At 45.4% G+C, this 18,588-nt stretch overlaps 1 protein-coding gene across 4 annotated transcripts in view; it reads right to left on the bottom strand.

Moving 5' to 3' along the window:
* Nucleotides 1-16,280, bottom strand: part of Ssx2ip (SSX family member 2 interacting protein) — a 48,925-nt gene extending 32,645 nt beyond the window's left edge. For 2 of the 4 annotated variants that reach the window (XM_052730153.1, XM_052730156.1), the window contains exon 1: nt 16,037-16,178. The gene's annotated coding sequence lies outside the window, so the exon portion shown is untranslated. The other 2 variants (XM_052730154.1, XM_052730155.1) reach the window with 2 other exon arrangements.
* Between the last annotated feature and the right edge of the window lie 2,308 nt (nt 16,281-18,588).

Raw genomic sequence — 18,588 nt, 5'->3', positions numbered from 1 at the left:
ACACTTTGGACAGCTGCTTCTCAGCCACAGGAAACTGCAGTCAAGAGGCGGCAGGCCCTATGCTGAAGAGTCTTTCAAGTTTTTTTTAATTTTTAGGCTCTTTCAATTTTTGGAATTCTGCACTTTTATATGAAATCTAATTTTTAAATGTTAAAAGCTAATTAAAGGAAACATTATGTGGTTTATCTCATGGGAAGAGGAAGTGAATAAGGTATAGAGTAGCCTTCTGAGGTTCTAGAAACATCTTGATCTGAGGCTCAATTACGTGGGTACACAGACAATTCACTAAGTTGTATGTGTACAGTCTATGTTCTTGACTATAAGATATAACAACATCTAACAAGTCAAATCAAGTTTATCATAGCATATCATAGTATATCATACCATGTCATAGTATACCATGGGATATAGACCCATGATCACTAACACAGTCTAAGGATGGACCAAAGTACATACCATGAGACCTGGGAGAAGTTACTCTACCAGCTGTTTTCAAGAAAGAAGAACAATGTACATCAGAAAACCAAGAGGTTAGTTCACACAAAACACTGTACTATAGCTCAATCTAAGATTTCATTTTTATGATTTTAAAATAGGACAAGGCTAATTTCAAAGAAAAATAAACAGTAACAGCAGCATCTCCACATAGCACAAGCCTCACACTACCACAAACCCACCGCAATGAGGAAGCACTAAAAGCAAGCCTGGGCTCTGTCATGAAAGCTGGGACGACAGATTCACGACAACGCAGCAAGCAGCTGTTCGAGACTGCAACAACCCATGGCAAAACACACCGTATCAGGCTTGGCTACACTCGCAGTATTACTAACATTTCAAAAGAGGGAAAAAGTTAACAATAGCAATTTGGGTCAAGTAATCTGGCATTCTCTAACTTCTTTCTCACTGTGTGCATGCACCACTAGCTGGGAGAGTCCTACAGACTCCAAGATCGGTCAGGTCCACGTGCACATTTTATGACTGAAATGTCAAGAACTGAAATGACATTCAAAGTCTACTGCTGTGTGATGGTCTGTATGTCAAATGTGTTGCTGATTGGTCAATGAATAAATCACTGATTGGCAGTGGCTAGGCAGGAAGTATAGGCGGGACTAACAGAGAGGAGAATTGAGAGAACAGGAAGCTGGGTGGGAGAGACACTGCCAGCCGCCATCAGGACAAGGAAGATGTAAAGTACCGGTAAGCCACAAGCCATGTGGCAAGGTATAGATTAATAGAAATGGATTAATTTAAGCTGTAAGAACAGTTAGCAAAAAGTCTGCCACGGCCATACAGTTTGTAACCAATATAAGTCTCTGTGTTTACTTGGTTGGGTCTGACGGCTGTGGGACTGGCAGGTGAGAGAGATTTGTCCTGACTGTGGGCCAGGCAGGAAAACTCAAGCTACAAATGGCGTCCAACGTGGTGGCAAGAGTTTCCATCTAAAAACTGACAAAAAAGATTCTAAAACGGAGCCAAAAACAGCTTCCTAATTGTGTCTCTCAAATGAGCGTCAGCTGCCGGTTTGAGCTAATGGCAGGTTCCTAGCGTGCGCGCTCGGCCTGCCGTATGGCGGGAATGAGGCCTCTGCAAGTGGCACATTAAGCTGCGTGGTGGATTTAGACTTTGCTAGTATAAAACAAAAAAAGAGGTTTCTGGGCTACACGCTGCTTGGATAAAAGCATAGAGACCCACGATAGCTCCCAGACCTGGTGGAAAAACGTGCCACCGCCATGTTGGGAAGCTGAGGTGGGTGGAGCCAGCAGCCACAGCTGCTGCAGCTTAAAGCAATAGATTCACAATAAGACAGATTCAGATGTAATAGTTTACAATGTGTGTAAAAGATACGTAGGCTTGAAAGAGACAAAAAAGATGATATATAGAGTTATACAAACAAATACATAGTTTTAAAAAATAAAGTCTTGAAAGAGACAGTAAAATTAATATAAAAAATAAGCCATGTAAAGATGAATATTACACAGAGAATCTGGATTGTGTTGTCTTTGAGATTCTTAACTACAGAGAGATATTTGATTGTAAAGGAAGCTGAGTTAAACCAGTATGTATATTTTAAAGATACTTTGACTTCAAAATTTGGATGTAAGGATATGTTGCTTTGGAAAAGAGTCTCTTTTGTTTCCACAGAAAGCAAGAGGCTATGGATTTGTTCCAGAGTAAGATACATCAGGTTTGACCAGCCAAGACCCCCTGAAAGGTCTCCGATGACACCATGGCCCAGATAATCCAACATCCAGAACCGTTTCAAGACAACTGGCTCAGATGATACAGCCTCACGGACTACTCCATGATCCTAAAATTTTCTTTGTTTCCCCAGAAGATACAGTGCCCCCCTCCAGCAGGAAGTAGTAAGAGAAGCTACGCCCAAATTCCCAAATATACCAAGCTGACTTTGGAGATGAGTAAAGGTTAAAACCTTCCTTTTTAAGAAAAGAAAAGGGGAAGTGCTGTGGGATGGTCTGTATGTCAAATGTGTTGCTGATTGGTCAATGAATAAATCACTGATTGGCAGTGGCCAGGCAGGAAGTATAGGCGGGACTAACAGAGAGGAGAATTGAGAGAACAGGAAGCTGGGTGGGAGAGACACTGCCAGCCGCCATGATGACAAGCCGCATGTGAAGATGCCGGTAAGCCACGAGCCATGTGGCAAGCTATAGATTTATAAAAATGGATTAATTTAAGCTGTAAGAACAGTTAGCAAAAAGTCTGCCACGGCCATACAGTTTGTAACCAATATAAGTCTCTGTGTTTACTTGGTTGGGTCTGACGGCTGTGGGACTGGCAGGTGAGAGAGATTTGTCCTGACTGTGGGCCAGACAGGAAAACTCAAGCTACAGTCTATTTCATTCATCTAAAATTTAGAGGGAATAAAATGTACAAAATAACCCATGAGAACATCAGCAGTCTCACTCTGGGGAGTAGTTCAGTCAAAGAGCATTTGCCTAGAATGGGAGGCCCTGGGTTTCATCCCCAGAACTGTTTAAAACAAAAATCTTTCTCCTTTTCACACCAGAGAGACACCATTTTATTCACTATTTCCAGGTAGCATGTACACAGCCATCTAATGAACTCATCTGTGGGAGGTATTTTCAACACGTATTCTGATCAATGGTCTCCATAAGAGAAAATTATAGTAACTTCAGAAAATAGCAATAACTTCAGTAAAAAGGTTACATTCCCACTTTTGAGGTTGTTGGTTCTAGGCACCAATGTTGTGCCCTTCATACATAAACACAGCAAGAGCTGTCTAGCCTTCTGGGAGAAGTAATTACACTACGGATCTAGTAGCAATGTCTAGGGTAGAATCCAGACAGGAAACCAGAAAGCAGTGAGACATTTGCACTAACGTTATTCTGTCTTTGTAGCCCAGTCTCAGTGTAGCACAGGGCTTAGCACATCTCTACACAGGGACCTGAGGATGCGTGCCGGCTTCTGCACCTCCTCTGTGGCGTCTTCACCCATCCCATAAGGAATGCTTCTTTAGAAAGAAAGACTTTCCAGACTCATCATTCTTTATGCCAGATTCAGTTTATGCTTAGTCTTTCTGTGTCAAATGCTGGAAACAGGGACCAGAGAGATCAAGAGGATGCCTAGATCTACACTTGTTTTCAAAACTCTGGGCTCCCTTCATTCCACCACCACCTTTCAACAGAAAACCAAGAGGTTAGCTCATACAAACGCTGTACTGTAGCTCAATCTAAGTGAAGATTTCATTTTTATGAAAATAGGACAAGATGCTTGGGAACCAAGTACAACTGCTGTAAAGTCAGAAAGATGTGCACCTCATGTCTTTAAAAGACGGAGTACTTCTTATCTACTTGAAGTAACTTCACGTAGAGCACACCATTCCTACAGAACTTAGATCAAATCCAGGCAAGCCTGTGAATTGTCTCTGCATGTCAAAACTAAGACATTTCACACAAACATTTTGAGTTCTGATTAATTATACCCATCCTTTCCACCAGAGAAGTTTGTTATCCTTTCTAAAGACTCATGTTCTTTACACATCAACAACCTGTAGGGCTTTGGTGTAGACAGTCTCTAAGAGTCCCCTAGCCCTGGTCTTGCTGGGATAGCCTTGGGTCATTATGCTCCTAGGTAAGGGTTAGATCTAGTAGGCGGCTTCTAACAGTATAGGTAACATGATACGATTTCACTTTGAAAATGAGGTTATGAATGTGTGTAGTGGTATTTGCTCCACACATGACCTTGGGCTATAGGGCCCAAATGAGGCAGTGCTGCTTGTTGTTGTACATGACCTCTTAAAAGGAAGGGGAGAGGGGTCATGAGGTCCCTTCTCCCTGCTTCCTAGTGTGATCAAACTGCCAGGTGGATTTGCTCCCAGTCAGATCAGAGGACAACTTTAGCTGTCTACTGAGTACTGTATTTGTGAGTCTATTTCCTCAATTTATATCCTAATAAATTCCCTAATCCTCTTTAAGCAGACTCCCATGGATTTCTTGCATTGTCTGGTGCCCAACATGGGGCATAAGATATAGATGGAAGTTTTCCTGTCCTGCCCGGCCCTACAGTCCGGACAAATCGCTTCCACCCACAATCTTGCAGCTGCTATAAAATAATCACTCAGAGGCTTAATATTCATTACAAACTATATGGCCTATGGTTCAAGCTTCTTGCTAGCTAGCTCTTTGGTCTTAAATTAACCCATTTCTATAAATCTATATATTGCCACATGGCCGTGGCATTACCAGTCTGCTGACATCTTGTTGCTCCTTCAGTGGCAGGCTCGTGTCTCCTCGGACTCCATCCTTCTTCTCTCTGTATTTCTGCTTGGATTTCCTGTCTGGCTGTAAGCTTCCTTGCCATAGGCCAAAACAGCTTTATTTATTATCCAATGGGAGCCACACATATTCACAGCATACAGAAAGACATCCTACAGCACTTCCCCTTTTCATTGGTTCCATGTTATTTTTTTTCTTCACTATCTGTCAGGTTATTTCTGGACCAAGCAAGCCATCCTGCTGTGAGTAGCCCTGAGAGCCAATGTGACAAGGAACTGACATCTGTGCCCAAAAGGACATGAGGCCGCCAAGAGCCGGGAGCAAGCTGGAAGTGGATTTTGCCTGAGCCATGGCTAATACCTGGATGGTGGCCCCTGAAGAGAGCCTGAGCTAGAGGCATTCAGCTAAGCTGTGCCAGACTCCTGCTCTATGGAAGTTGTGAGGTAATCCATGCTTGATGTGTTAAGCTGATAAACTTTGGAATAATTTGTTAACAGATAATGTAAGTTTTTTTAAAAGATACATTTCCAAGCCCTCTCTAAAATTAATTTAAATACATCCTGATGAAATGGAACTAAAAATGATACCAAGAACTACAAATGCAAATGACTAGATTTATGATGATTAACATCTATTAGTCTATTTAATCTTTCTGTATATTACGTTGGATGGTTCCCTACTAGTTTATGGGCTTCTGGAGAGGTAGGAAATGTCCCATCTTTGTAGCCAAGGCCCTGACATGCAGGAGAACTCCACATATCTCCACTCAAGGACCTGAGGCCCACACAGGTCTGCTATTCCAGCCACCAACTCTCTTCTTTGATCGCTCATATTCTTACTCATTTCATCTTTTCAGCTACACTCAGTTAAATAACCCATAAATGATCAACAGTAATCAATGAAAACTCCAATGACCACACATGACAAGTCAGTGTGTCCACACTGGCAAACGTATATGAAAGGAAGCGGCAATGGGAAGATGCACATGCTGAGCTAATGCTTGAAGAAGTGCTATCTAATGCCACTTCTCCTGTCCTGGTCACCCTACATCTGCCCTATATCTACAAAGGGAAAAGGAATGCGGCAGAAACCTCACCTTCATGGCAAGGACCTCTTTACAAAGTGCATTCTCTAAAGTCTTCTTTCCAAGTTGACTTGCAATTCAAGCTTGAGAAGGCACAATGCCTACCTAATCAGAATTTTGCAACAAATGCCCATCAAGTGTCAGAAATAACAGCTTTCCATCACACAGGAACAGAGTAACATGGTGCCAGCTGGCCTTCTAAATACTGCACATGATTTTTAGAAAGTTCGCTAACATTTCTGCTAAAACATCACCAGGTTGAGTTACCAGATTGTTGGAATACGAAAATAAAATTGTTAAAACTAAATCCTTACGGGCGGTGGTGGCGCACGCCTTTAATCCCAGCACTCGGGAGGCAGAGCCAGGTGGATCTCTGTGAGTTCGAGGCCAGCCTGGTCTACAAAGTGAGTTCCAGGAAAGGCACAAAACTACACAGAGAAACCCTGTCTCGAAAAAAAAAAAAAAAAACCTAAATCCTTAAACATTAGTAATCTTCTAAATTCAGTCGTAGAACTTGAAGATTCAGTTATCAGCATGCTTTATTTATATCACTAATCTCAAAAATGAAATTTGATTATTTAAAATATGAGTAACACCTTTAATTATAATTTCATTCTAAAGGAGACTATAGCTTTAATTCCATTATAAGTACCTCTGCTAACTACAAGTACAGAAACACTAAATTCAACCTCTTAGTTTTACAGATTTAAACTCTAAATTGTTTCACCTGTATGAAATAGTACTATAGGCATTTTCCACAGATGTGAACTCTCCAGAAGAGCTCCAGTCATGTGGCCAGTGAGCATGCAGTACTTATACAAGCATGAATTCTTCATGAAGAAAACAGTACCATACCAGAGCTAAAATTAAAAAAACAGCTATTATTCTTATTGATTTGCCTTCATATGGCTATCAGGAATTTTGCAGCTAGGAAATTCAGTATAAACCACGCTGGCCTCCTAGGCCTGGCCATAGGTCTGGGATCCTACTCGAAGTCACTTCCCACAAACCATCTCTCCAAGCTGGTCTCCTAGCCTGTATGATAAGGGCCACAATATCTATTTCTGAGGTCTGCTGCAGGAACTTAATTAGCCAACAGGTGCAGAACTACAATCAGAACACAGGACACTGGTCTAAACACTTCACACATATTTCCAAGTCCACCCCACTACATCCCTGTATGCCATACTAACTCCTTTCCATGCATGAGACAATTAAAGCAGACAGGTTAGATAATGCATCCAGGGTCGCAGGGCTAATGAGGAGCAGAGAGCTGCGCCAGGATTCCAGCCCTGGTCTACACAGCCACTCTCTTGGCCATCTGGCCCTGCAGTGTGTGACAGCAATCTCTTCCTCTATGAATTCCGCCAAAGACAGGATTCTAATCCTATCTCCCTGTGGGTAAAGGCTGAATAAAATTGTGTGGACATGCAAATTACGATAACAGATTTCATGTAGTGATGCATGTTACTAACCCAAAGTGGCCATCAGAAACTAGTTTCTTTCTAGCATAGGCAGCAGGGCCCTGCACACTGTAGTCACAGTCCTCACACTACACTCCAGTGTAGTCACAGTCTTCACACTGCACTCTAGTGTAGTCACAGTCCTCACACTACACTCCAGTGTAGTCACAGTCCTCACACTGCACTCCAGTGTAGTCACAGTCCTCACACTGCACTCTAGTGTAGTCACAGTCCTCACACTGCACTCCAGTGTAGTCACAGTCCTCACACTGCACTCTAGTGTAGTCACAGTCCTCACACTGCACTCTAGTGTAGTCACAGTCCTCACACTGCACTCTAGTGTAGTCACAGTCCTCACACTGCACTCTAGTGTAGTCACAGTCCTCACACTGCACTCTAGTGTAGTCACAGTCCTCACACTGCACTCTAGTGTAGTCACAGTCCTCACACTGCACTCTGTAGTCACAGTCCTCACACTGCACTCTAGTGTAGTCACAGTCCTCACACTGCACTCCAGTGTAGTCACAGTCCTCACACTGCACTCCAGTGTAGTCACAGTCCTCACACTGCACTGCAGTGTAGTCACAGTCCTCACACTGCACTCCAGTGTAGTCACAGTCCTCACACTGCACTCTGTAGTCACAGTCCTCACACTGCACTCCAGTGTAGTCACAGTCCTCACACTGCACTCCAGTGTAGTCACAGTCCTCACACTGCACTCTAGTGTAGTCACAGTCCTCACACTGCACTTCAGTGTAGTCACAGTCCTCACACTACACTCTAGTGTAGTCACAGTCCTCACACTGCACTCTAGTGTAGTCACAGTCCTCACACTGCACTCCAGTGTAGTCACAGTCCTCACACTGCACTCTGTAGTCACAGTCCTCACACTGCACTCCAGTGTAGTCACAGTCCTCACACTGCACTCCAGTGTAGTCACAGTCCTCACACTGCACTCCAGTGTAGTCACAGTCCTCACACTGCACTCCAGTGTAGTCACAGTCCTCACACTGCACTCCAGTGTAGTCACAGTCCTCACACTGCACTCCAGTGTAGTCACAGTCCTCACACTGCACTCTAGTGTAGTCACAGTCCTCACACTGCACTCCAGTGTAGTCACAGTCCTCACACTGCACTCTGTAGTCACAGTCCTCACACTGCACTCCAGTGTAGTCACAGTCCTCACACTGCACTCCAGTGTAGTCACAGTCCTCACACTGCACTCCAGTGTAGTCACAGTCCTCACACTGCACTCCAGTGTAGTCACAGTCCTCACACTGCACTCCAGTGTAGTCACAGTCCTCACACTGCACTCCAGTGTAGTCACAGTCCTCACACTACACTCTGTAGTCACAGTCCTCACACTGCACTCTGTAGTCACAGTCCTCACACTGCACTCTAGTGTAGTCAGTCCTCACACTGCACTCTGTAGCTACAGTCCTCACACTGCACTCTAGTGTAGTCACAGTCTTCACACTGCACTCCGTAGTCACAGTCCTCAAACTGCATTCTAGTGTAGTCACAGTCCTCACACTGCACTCTGTAGTCACAGTCCTCACACTGCACTTTGTAGTCACAGTTCTCACACTGCACTCTAGTGTAGTCACTGTCCTCACACTGCACTCTGTAGCTACAGTCCTCACACTGCACTCTAGTGTAGTCACTGTCCTCACACTGCACTCTAGTGTAGTCACAGTCCTCACACTGCACTCCGTAGTCACAGTCCTCACACTGCACTCTAGTGTAGTCACAGTCCTCACACTGCACTCTGTAGTCACAGTCCTCACACTGCACTCTGTAGTCACAGTCCTCACACTGCACTTTGTAGTCACAGTCCTCACACTGCACTCTAGTGTAGTCACTGTCCTCACACTGCACTCCAGTGTAGTCACAGTCCTCACACTGCACTCTAGTGTAGTCACAGTCCTCACACTGCACTCTGTAGCTACAGTCCTCACACTTCACTCTAGTGTAGTCACAGTCTTCACACTGCACTCCGTAGTCAGTCCTCAAACTGCATTCTAGTGTAGTCACAGTCCTCACACTGCACTCTGTAGTCACAGTCCTCACACTGCACTCTGTAGTCACAGTCCTCACACTGCACTTTGTAGTCACAGTTCTCACACTGCACTCTAGTGTAGTCACTGTCCTCACACTGCACTCTGTAGCTACAGTCCTCACACTGCACTCTAGTGTAGTCACTGTCCTCACACTGCACTCTAGTGTAGTCACAGTCCTCACACTGCACTCTGTAGTCACAGTCCTCACACTGCACTCTGTAGTCACAGTCCTCACACTGCACTTTGTAGTCACAGTCCTCACACTGCACTCTAGTGTAGTCACTGTCCTCACACTGCACTCCAGTGTAGTCACAGTCCTCACACTGCACTCTAGTGTAGTCACAGTCCTCACACTGCACTCTAGTGTAGTCACTGTCCTCACACTGCACTCTAGTGTAGTCAGTCTTCACACTGCACTCCAGTGTAGTCACAGTCCTCACACTGCACTCTAGTGTAGTCACAGTCCTCACACTGCACTCGAGTGTAGTCACAGTCCTCACACTGCACTCTAGTGTAGTCACAGTCCTCACACTGCACTCTAGTGTAGTCACAGTCCTCACACTGCACTCTGCAGCTACAGTCCTCACACACCCTTGATTATTGCTGCACTATGAAGACTGTGGACCACACATGTATTCCAGGAGAAAGGGTCTGTGAGAAGCATGGTGTGTCACACAGCTCAGGGTATGACCCCACTATGACCCAAGCACTCATTTTCCAACGGCATAAGGGAAAAGTGGGACCGACTCCCAAGATGGGCTGTTATGCAGCCATTGAAAACCTAGTGACACACAACAGATGAATTATAAAACACACACCACAGAAAGATCGTTCCAAGAGACAGAGCATGTAACACCTGGCTTTTAATTATATACATGTGGAAACAAATGTGATAAATCTGTATTTTACAAGACACAAGAATGATACAGGACTCAGTGATCATTGCCTTATAAAAAGGGGACAGAGGGGTCTACATTTAGTTATATAGAGGTTACTGTCAATGTTCCCTTTTATATTCAATGGTGCTTTATTATTAAAATAAATAAAACAAATTGACCAAAGAATATGTGTTGAGAGTTTGTCTCATGAGCCTGAGCACCTGAGTGTGGATTCCAGGAACCCATGCCAAAGCCAGGTGCAGGAAGATGGTAGGTAAAGACAGGCAAATTCATGGGTGGTCACATAAGTACCCCATAGTTAGCCATGTTATTTTATAATGCTGAGACAGGCTCAGAGAATTCCCATCATTCACTCAGGATACTTTGAGTTAAGAGTGGGCCAGGATGTGTAAGGATTTTAGAATGCTGTAGGAGTATTGATTTCTCCAGGTTTACAGCTATGGATAAATATCTAGATGAAGTATGTAATCTCTCTCTTTAGTTCTTTCCATCAGTATGTGGCAAAGTCTCAGGCCAGTAACAGACCCTGTCGCAAACAAAAGGTGGAAAGCACCCAACGACCCACATCTGAGATTGCCCTCTGACCTTCTACAAATGCATGCTAAGTATGCATTCACCCATGCCATGTGACCCGCACATAAACACACATGCACAATGTGTGGTGAACCAAGGAATACAAACTAGTTAATTCTTTGTAGTTGAAGTCCTTTATAAACTTTTAAAATGCACACTGTTCATCATATTAAAAAAAAAATTTGAAATTTTCCAGTCTTCCTGGACATGGGGCACAATGAGCCAAGAGTTCTGGGATTCAACTGTTTTATGTCTTCCCTGTAAAGTGTAAAGACCAGGAGCTCTGGCTACAGTTTCAGAGATCTGTGAAGCTATCCAGAGACTGGCAAGAAATTGTGCAGTGAGAATAAAGAACGCACGTGCCATCTGTTTATGTAAGGTTAGCTAACGGAGCAGATGACAACTCTAGCGTCCACCACGCGCCACATGTGGCTCACTGGCTAAGTCCCTTACTCCTTAGATGGCCATAGGAAAGGAGTGAGTGGATACAGCCCTACTCTATTGATGAAAGAAACCGATACTTTATCTACAGCTACAAGCCTGGAAGGGAGAAAACAAACTAGGTAGTTTCTAGAACATCAGGACTCTGGCCCACTCTTCACTCAGCAAGCATCCTGGGGAGCGGTGCCAATTCCCTGAGCCTGTCTCTTCCCCACAGAATAACATGGCTAGTTGCTGACGATCGATCTCTTAGCTGTTGTCTCACCTTTTAATTCTAGATCCCACATGGAGGGACAGTCTATAAAGTGGAACACTGAAGGTGCTGTCTTCTGGCTGGGGACAACCAAACCCAAGGCCCAGCGCACACTGTACTCTGTTAACAGCTGGGACCCTCAGGAGTCGAGTATCTGCCAACCATGTGAATATCACAGGACTGCAATTCTTTTAGAGAAACATTTTGCAGATTTCCTCCAAACTTAATATTTCTAAGTAAGTTCTATTTTTAGCAACCTGGCACAAAAATACTTTTTAGTGCTCACTGTATTCCAGGAACTAAAACAAGAAAATTTTAAAGTACTTTTTTCTTTGTTTTTGCTTTTTATTCCATTTTTTTTTCTTTTTTCAGTTTGTTTGAAACAGAGTTTCTCTATGTAGCCCTGGCTATCTTGGAGCTCACTATGTAGACCAGGCTAGCCTCATACTCACAGAGACCCACCTGCCTATGTCTCCTGAGCAATGGGATTAAAGGCATGTATCACTATGCCTAGACCCAATTTTCATTATACAAGCACACATACTTTTATAAAATAAAATAAAAATATTCTCAAGGACACAGCAAATGAGGTTTATGGTCATGATGAGCTGGACAGAGAAGGGCAGAAAATAAATATTCCAGAAGTTAGGCAGAAAGAACACATGTTCTCTCTAGTAAAAGCCTGTCTTTGATACTAGACAAAATATCACTTAAAACAGAGGAATAAGATTAATGAAATTGGATTCGAGTAGATGTGTATAGAGAAGATCAGGGCAGAACCTACAGAGATGCCTGCAGAAGAATTCAATGGAGATTAAAGTCAAGGGCAGACACATCCAACCTTTGAAACTGTGAAATGACATTATCATCCACAAAGTTCAGCCTTGAGAACCACACAATCGAGTTACAAAAAAAAAAAAAAAAAAAAAAAAAATTCAAAAAACCTCACCCAAATTTCATTCTTTAAGTAAACTTAGGGTTTGTGTTGAGTCACATTTAGATTTTTGCTTCAGTTTTTTTGAGACTGGGATTACCTAGTAGCTCAGGGTGGCCTTGAACTTGGAATCCTTCTTCCTCAGCCTCCAGCATGCAAGGACTTTACATGTGCCACCAGGCCTGGCTAATTACAAACACTTATCACACAGAAAGCTTTCCAAAGGCACATTATTTTTGTAGGTATTACCAGGACACACTTATGTAATCAGCACAACCCCATGGAGTAGGTCACAGTATTATCATCCCTTCTCCTTGATGACAAGCAGACCAGCAGGGTGGTGATGGAACATCTGACTGGGGAGAAACTATGAACAGAGGAGAGGCATGCACAGCAGTTCAGAACTGTAATCAGACAATTCTCTTTAATTTCCATTAAGAACTTGTTATCGATTCACATCTCATCTCTGAATCATACACTGCTTTGCCTGACCTTTTTGGTCCTCCCATCCCTCAGGTTCTGCTCTGCACTGGGACTGTTGTCCACTGGTGGGCTGCATCTTCATCACCATGGGAGATCAACCACCCAGTCCTAGCAACAGAAGACAATTCAACAAAGACCTCTATGCAGAATATTTGTACACTGTGTGAAGATGGGTTGCTGTGATTGGTGTAATAAATAACTGAATGGCCAATAGTAGGCAGGAGAGGATAGGCGGAGCTTAAGGCAGAAAAAGAGGAAGTCATAGCGGAGAATCTAGGCACATGAGAGACACCAGTGAGATGCATAATGAGTGGGACATACAGAATGGGATAGAGGTAAAAGCCACGCGGGTAGTACGTAGATTAATAAAAATACAGATTAATTTAAGTTTTAAGAGCTAGTTGAGATAAGCCTAAGCTAAATCCCAAACTTTCACAATAATAGTTTCATGTTATTATTTGTGAACTGGTAGCCAATGAAAAAGTTTGCTACAGACCTGCTTGCAAGGAACCACTGCTGCCTTTTTAAGGTTTCTGTGGATTCCAATTAAGTGCTTGGTGAAAAGTGGCTACTTTCAGTCACACCTGAACCATCGAAGTCTACAGCCCCATGGACTATGCAAATTATTGACTTGGGTGGACATACTCTTATGTCAGAAGCAACACAGTCCCTCAATAAAACGGTTAGATATTCCTTATTGTCCTCTGGTCAAGGTTCACAGCACTGCTCGTGACTCTTCACGAATGCAGCTCCAGCAGCCACCTGCAGTCCTCAGCCACCTGCAGTCCTCAGCCACATGGACTGGACCACCCACCTGTAACCTGCGCCTGCTTTGCTGTGCAGAATGCACCAGTTGCTTGGTGAGTGACTATCAGGACACAGCTGAAATGCCTTCTTTTCTAAAGCCCTCCCATGTCTGCATTTCCCCCTTCTCCACACATAAAACTCCCTAAGTACAAAATACTCAGGGCAACACATCTTTTTTAGCCTAAGGCCTGGCAAGGGGCAGCTGAGTGCCTGATAATAAATGTTGATTAAAAAATATATTTTTTAACATATAATAAATCTGCTCCTACACTATACAAAATACCGGACCAGCATCAAAGGTGTGAGTCTAGGTTTTTCCATTACCAAGAAGGAAACGGATGACGTATTTCTCTACTGTCTCATAAGCCCACGATGTTAAGGTAAAGACATACCTGCTAGCCATAATCACCCAAGACACAGACTCGACTCATACAGTTATGAACAAATGGCTATGCCAACAAGCTGTTTTTACAGCTATATGTAAAGGATATAGGAGCTATCACTAAAAACTGCTTTTGAAGCTGGGCCTAGTAGCCCAGGGCTATAATCACAGCTACCCAGGAGGCTGTGTGGCAAAGCAACCCAGCTTCATAAAGGAGCATTTGGATTCCTGGCTCAACGACAGAACACATGTGCATGGCCCTGGGTCTGGTTCCCTAAGGAATGGGTGTGAGCATTTAGAACGAAGAGGTGTTTTGTTTTGTTTTTTAAATGGAATCAGCATGTTGCCTCACTTTATCTGGATCTCATAAATTCAAGCTATCCTCTTGCCTCAGTTACTACATAGCTGAGATAAAAGGCATGAGCAGCCACACTAGGCTTACTGTTCCAATTTAAACAAGAAATGAATTCAAATCACTGTGGAAAGGTGTTTTCTAGACTCTGTCTCTGTCTCTCTGTCTCTCTCAATGCTAAATGAGGACACTTTCACAAAATCCATATCCTTGACAGTTTGGGCCAGAGCTGGTTTGTCCGGTTTTAAGAGAGCCCGAGTCTATAATTTGACTGGGCTAGATCTGAGGCCTCTGGAATTAAAACAAAACAAAAACAAAGAACAGTTAACTTGCCTGTTCCGTATATACCTGCCTCAGCAAGTCCGGGATGTTACACACTTAAACAAGTCTCGTCACAAGGCTCAGTGTGCTATGGAGAGAGCTTCACATTTCATCCTAGAATAAGCGGGTCTCTGCACTAATCTTCAAGCTGCTTCACCGGTTACTTAATCCTTGGACTTACTATCTCCACTGTACAGATGGGGAACGAGAGGGGAAGGAAGGGTGTAAAATGACTAAGCCCAAGGGGCCCCACCAGGCACCAAAAAGCCCTGGTCTGAATTCTATCCATTCCTAATCCTCCTCTCAGAGAACCGTTTTGTGTGAGAACTTTCATGCGCACCAGGCAGGACCGAGTGTCAAACGGGATCACAGCTTCTCATACTTGTTTAGTTTGAATGAACACTGTAAGCTCCCTGGGCCCAGGAGCTGTCGGGGATTAAGGAGACTGGATGGGTTAAGTTTGGCTGGATCCAAGTTTACAAATCTGCTTCTCTTCTACATTTCAAGACAACATGTTTCTAATCCAGATCTTTTCAAACTTTATCCAGCCTCGTAAATGTGTCGCATCATATACAGACCTTTCCAGTTCAAGATCAAATCATGAGCTAGAAGGATTTTCTTCCAGAACCTCGAGGGCTCCATGGCAGCACTGTTCTCATCTAACTCCAGGCTTGGACTCTAACCTGGATGGAGGCAAATCCCAAATCCAGGAAGCTCTCATCCCCTGGGCTTGGAAACCCTCCGCCTTCCATACAGTCTAGAATCTAGACTCTAGAAGGAAATTCCAGTTCTTACAACTGCATCAGAGTTCCCAGCAATCAGTCTGACACTCAGGACTGAACTGCAGGTGTTAATGCTAAGATTCCTCTACTGGTGCTGATGAGGAATTATTTGGCAAGTTTTATTTCCTGGGCCCAGGTGACTTGCATAACCCGGCTATCTGCACTAGGAGAAACACATGCAGACCAGAGCTCGCCGTTCACCGTCCTGCACTGGGAAATCCGAGGCCAAACCCTTTCTCAAGCAAGCCTACCGGGGCGATGATGTAAGTTCTTCCCTTAAACGTGGGGCTGGACCACTAGGAAGCACCTTCCCCTGCAGCAGCCGCGGAGGACCGCTCGCTAAGTCCTGTGGCAGCCTCTGAGAAATCGCCGAGCCCGCGCGCCGAGTGGACCCCGCCCGTGCCCGCGTCACATCCCGCAAGGGCGCGGGGCCCCCACTACCTACCTCGCACCTCCCGCTGCAGGCGGCGGGCAGCAACGCTCTCCAACCGCCGCAACGGCCGCGCCGAGCACGCCGACACCCGGCCCCGGTGCCCGAGCCCACCTCCAGCCCGCTGCCCGCCCCGCCTGCGCGTCACAATCCCGCCGCTCACCGTCACGGCGCCGGGAGCGGCTCGCGCCTCCCGCAGCCCGCGGGCCCGCACCCGCGGCGGCACGCAGCGGCTCCCCGCCCGCCCCGCAGCTCCGCGCAGCCTCCAGCCGCTCCGGCCCGCCTCTCGCCGCCTCCCGCGGCGGACGCCCATCCCACCCCGCTCCGCGCTGGCGCCGCCCATTGGCTCCGCCGGTTGCCAGGCGACGAACAACCGCGACCCCAATTGGTCCGGAGAGGCCCGGGCTCCGAAAACCCCCGAGCAGACGCCGAGCCGCGCTCCCCAGCGCAGCTGCGGCCGCCGCACCTGTTCCGCCCGGGTTCACCCGGCCGCCGCTCCCCGCCCCCAGCTCTCCGCCGGGGCAGGGGGAGGGTCCCAGCCGGCCTCCGAGGCCCCCGGGACCCCAGCGCGCCTCAAGGAGCCAAAGTGGGGCTCCCAGGAGAGTCGGGTGTGCTGGCCAGAATGGAGAGACACCGAAGGGCACCCAAAATTAGGTCAGGCCCTGGAGAAGGGAGGTAGTGGCCGCCTCGGGAACCTTGAGTGCAGAACACGCCCATGGTACAAAAATCCGTGTAAAACTAGAACCAGGGTTCTAGTCCCCAGGACCGCACACGACGCGCGCGTGAGGGTGCGTGTCTGTGACCAGCAGAACTGAAGTTCAAGGTCATCTCCGACTACCCTGGGAGCTCGAGTCTAGCCTAAGTGAGATGAGTAAAACAGAGTCAATAAAATTAGAGTGAGGGAACGGGCTTAAGGAGGAGACAGCTGCAAGGGGAAAACTAAGAAATGGCACCTGTGAAAATAAGTTGATGAAAAAACTCGCTAGGCCCACGCGGTGAGTGCAAAGAAAAGGTATAAACAGCATGGGGGGGGCGGGGGTCAAATCAGCCTGCCCCTCCCTACCATGTCTGCCTAAAATTCCCCAAGGAAAGAGGGGTTACATGGAAAATCGCTGTAAAGTGCGAAGTGGTGGGGTTCTGGCCAGGGGTTTTTACTCCGGAGGAGAAAAACAGGTTTTTAAGTGGCTCCTGAGAGCAGTTTGAGACCAAAACAGCATAAAAAGAAAACAGGAAATATGCAAGCCACTGCTACCAAAGAACAAGAGAGAGAAATGAGGACTGCACATACCCTCAGTTCTACGTGGAAAAAATGAGGGCTGGATAAAAGAGGAGGGAGAAGGACTAGATGCTGAGTACAGATGAATGACCATCAGAAACATGGCAAGGACCCATCGTTAAAAGGATGCTTTGCGATGCAGGGCTGAAGCTAGGAAGAAACTACTGCCACTGATTATCTTGCAACCTAAATCAGACCATTAATGGGCTGTGGTTGCTCCCTCTGCACCCAAGGGGTATAAGTTCCGTTGTCCACTCTCCAAAGTGTCACTCTTTTTCCTGTCTCAAGAAAACATCTTAATATGAATTTGTCCTTTGAAACAGTAATTAAGGCTTGATCTTTACCATTTCATTCTGGCAATGAAACTGAGCACTCACTCCTGAGTTAATGAAGTCAGTCAGTTCAACCTGTCTGAGGTGTTCAGCCTTTGTGTCTCAGGACCTGCTTCACACAGTAACGAGGCTATGGGGGTCCAGCCCCTCGAGAGTCCCCTCCTAGGGTCTGGGAAGAATCTACAACCAGCTGATAATTAATTTTTGATGATATTAAATGAATCTATGTACACAAAACTCCTTAGTCCATACACTTTATTATTCTGAGTCAGTTCTCTCTCTACACAGCTTCTGTTCTGCTCTCATGCCTAGCTCCTTTCTTGCCTGATTTGTCTCTACATTTATCTGCTGACTCCTCTAAGTCCTAACTTAATTCTCTCATCTTAGTTCTGCCCCATCTAGGTTCTCATCCATCTAGTTCCTTCCCATCTTAACTCCTCTCCCATCTCTCTCATCTTATTCTTCCTCATCTTATCCTTCCCCATCTGGCCCTTCCTCATCTTCCATCTTATTCCTCTAGTATTCTCTTCTAGCCCTTCAATCTAGTTCTTTCCCATCTAGTTCGTTCCTCTCCAGTTCATACCCATCTAGTTCTTCTGTTCTATTTTCTCGGTCTCTCCCTCAAGTTCTCTAGTCAAAAATCCTCCTTCTCTCTCTCAGTTCTCCATCCTCAAGTTCCCTAGGGCATTCAGTTATAAACCCAAGCAATAGCAATCCTCTGGCCAAGCAAGGTCACCAGGCTTGAATTCTTACAGAGTCATAAAGGCAGACAAGAGTTTTCCTCAGGGAGTGACCATCGGGGTTTCTTTTAGAACCCAAAAAGGGAGTGGTAAAAAAGGAGGTCAACTGAGAGCTAATGATTGGTTAGTCTATCAAGAAAAGGGGATTTATGTGCTCAAAAGGTTAGGTAAGAAGTTAGGAGTCTATAATGTTAGTAAGGCTATATAAGAAAGGAGGAT

This window comes from Peromyscus californicus, unplaced genomic scaffold, assembly GCF_007827085.1.
Source record: "Peromyscus californicus insignis strain IS unplaced genomic scaffold, ASM782708v3 Scaffold_9__1_contigs__length_137607984, whole genome shotgun sequence".
NCBI classification, from domain to species: Eukaryota; Metazoa; Chordata; class Mammalia; order Rodentia; family Cricetidae; genus Peromyscus; species Peromyscus californicus.
The sequence above is the reverse complement of the archived record's forward strand: the minus strand, read 5'-3'. Positions and strand labels throughout refer to the sequence as shown.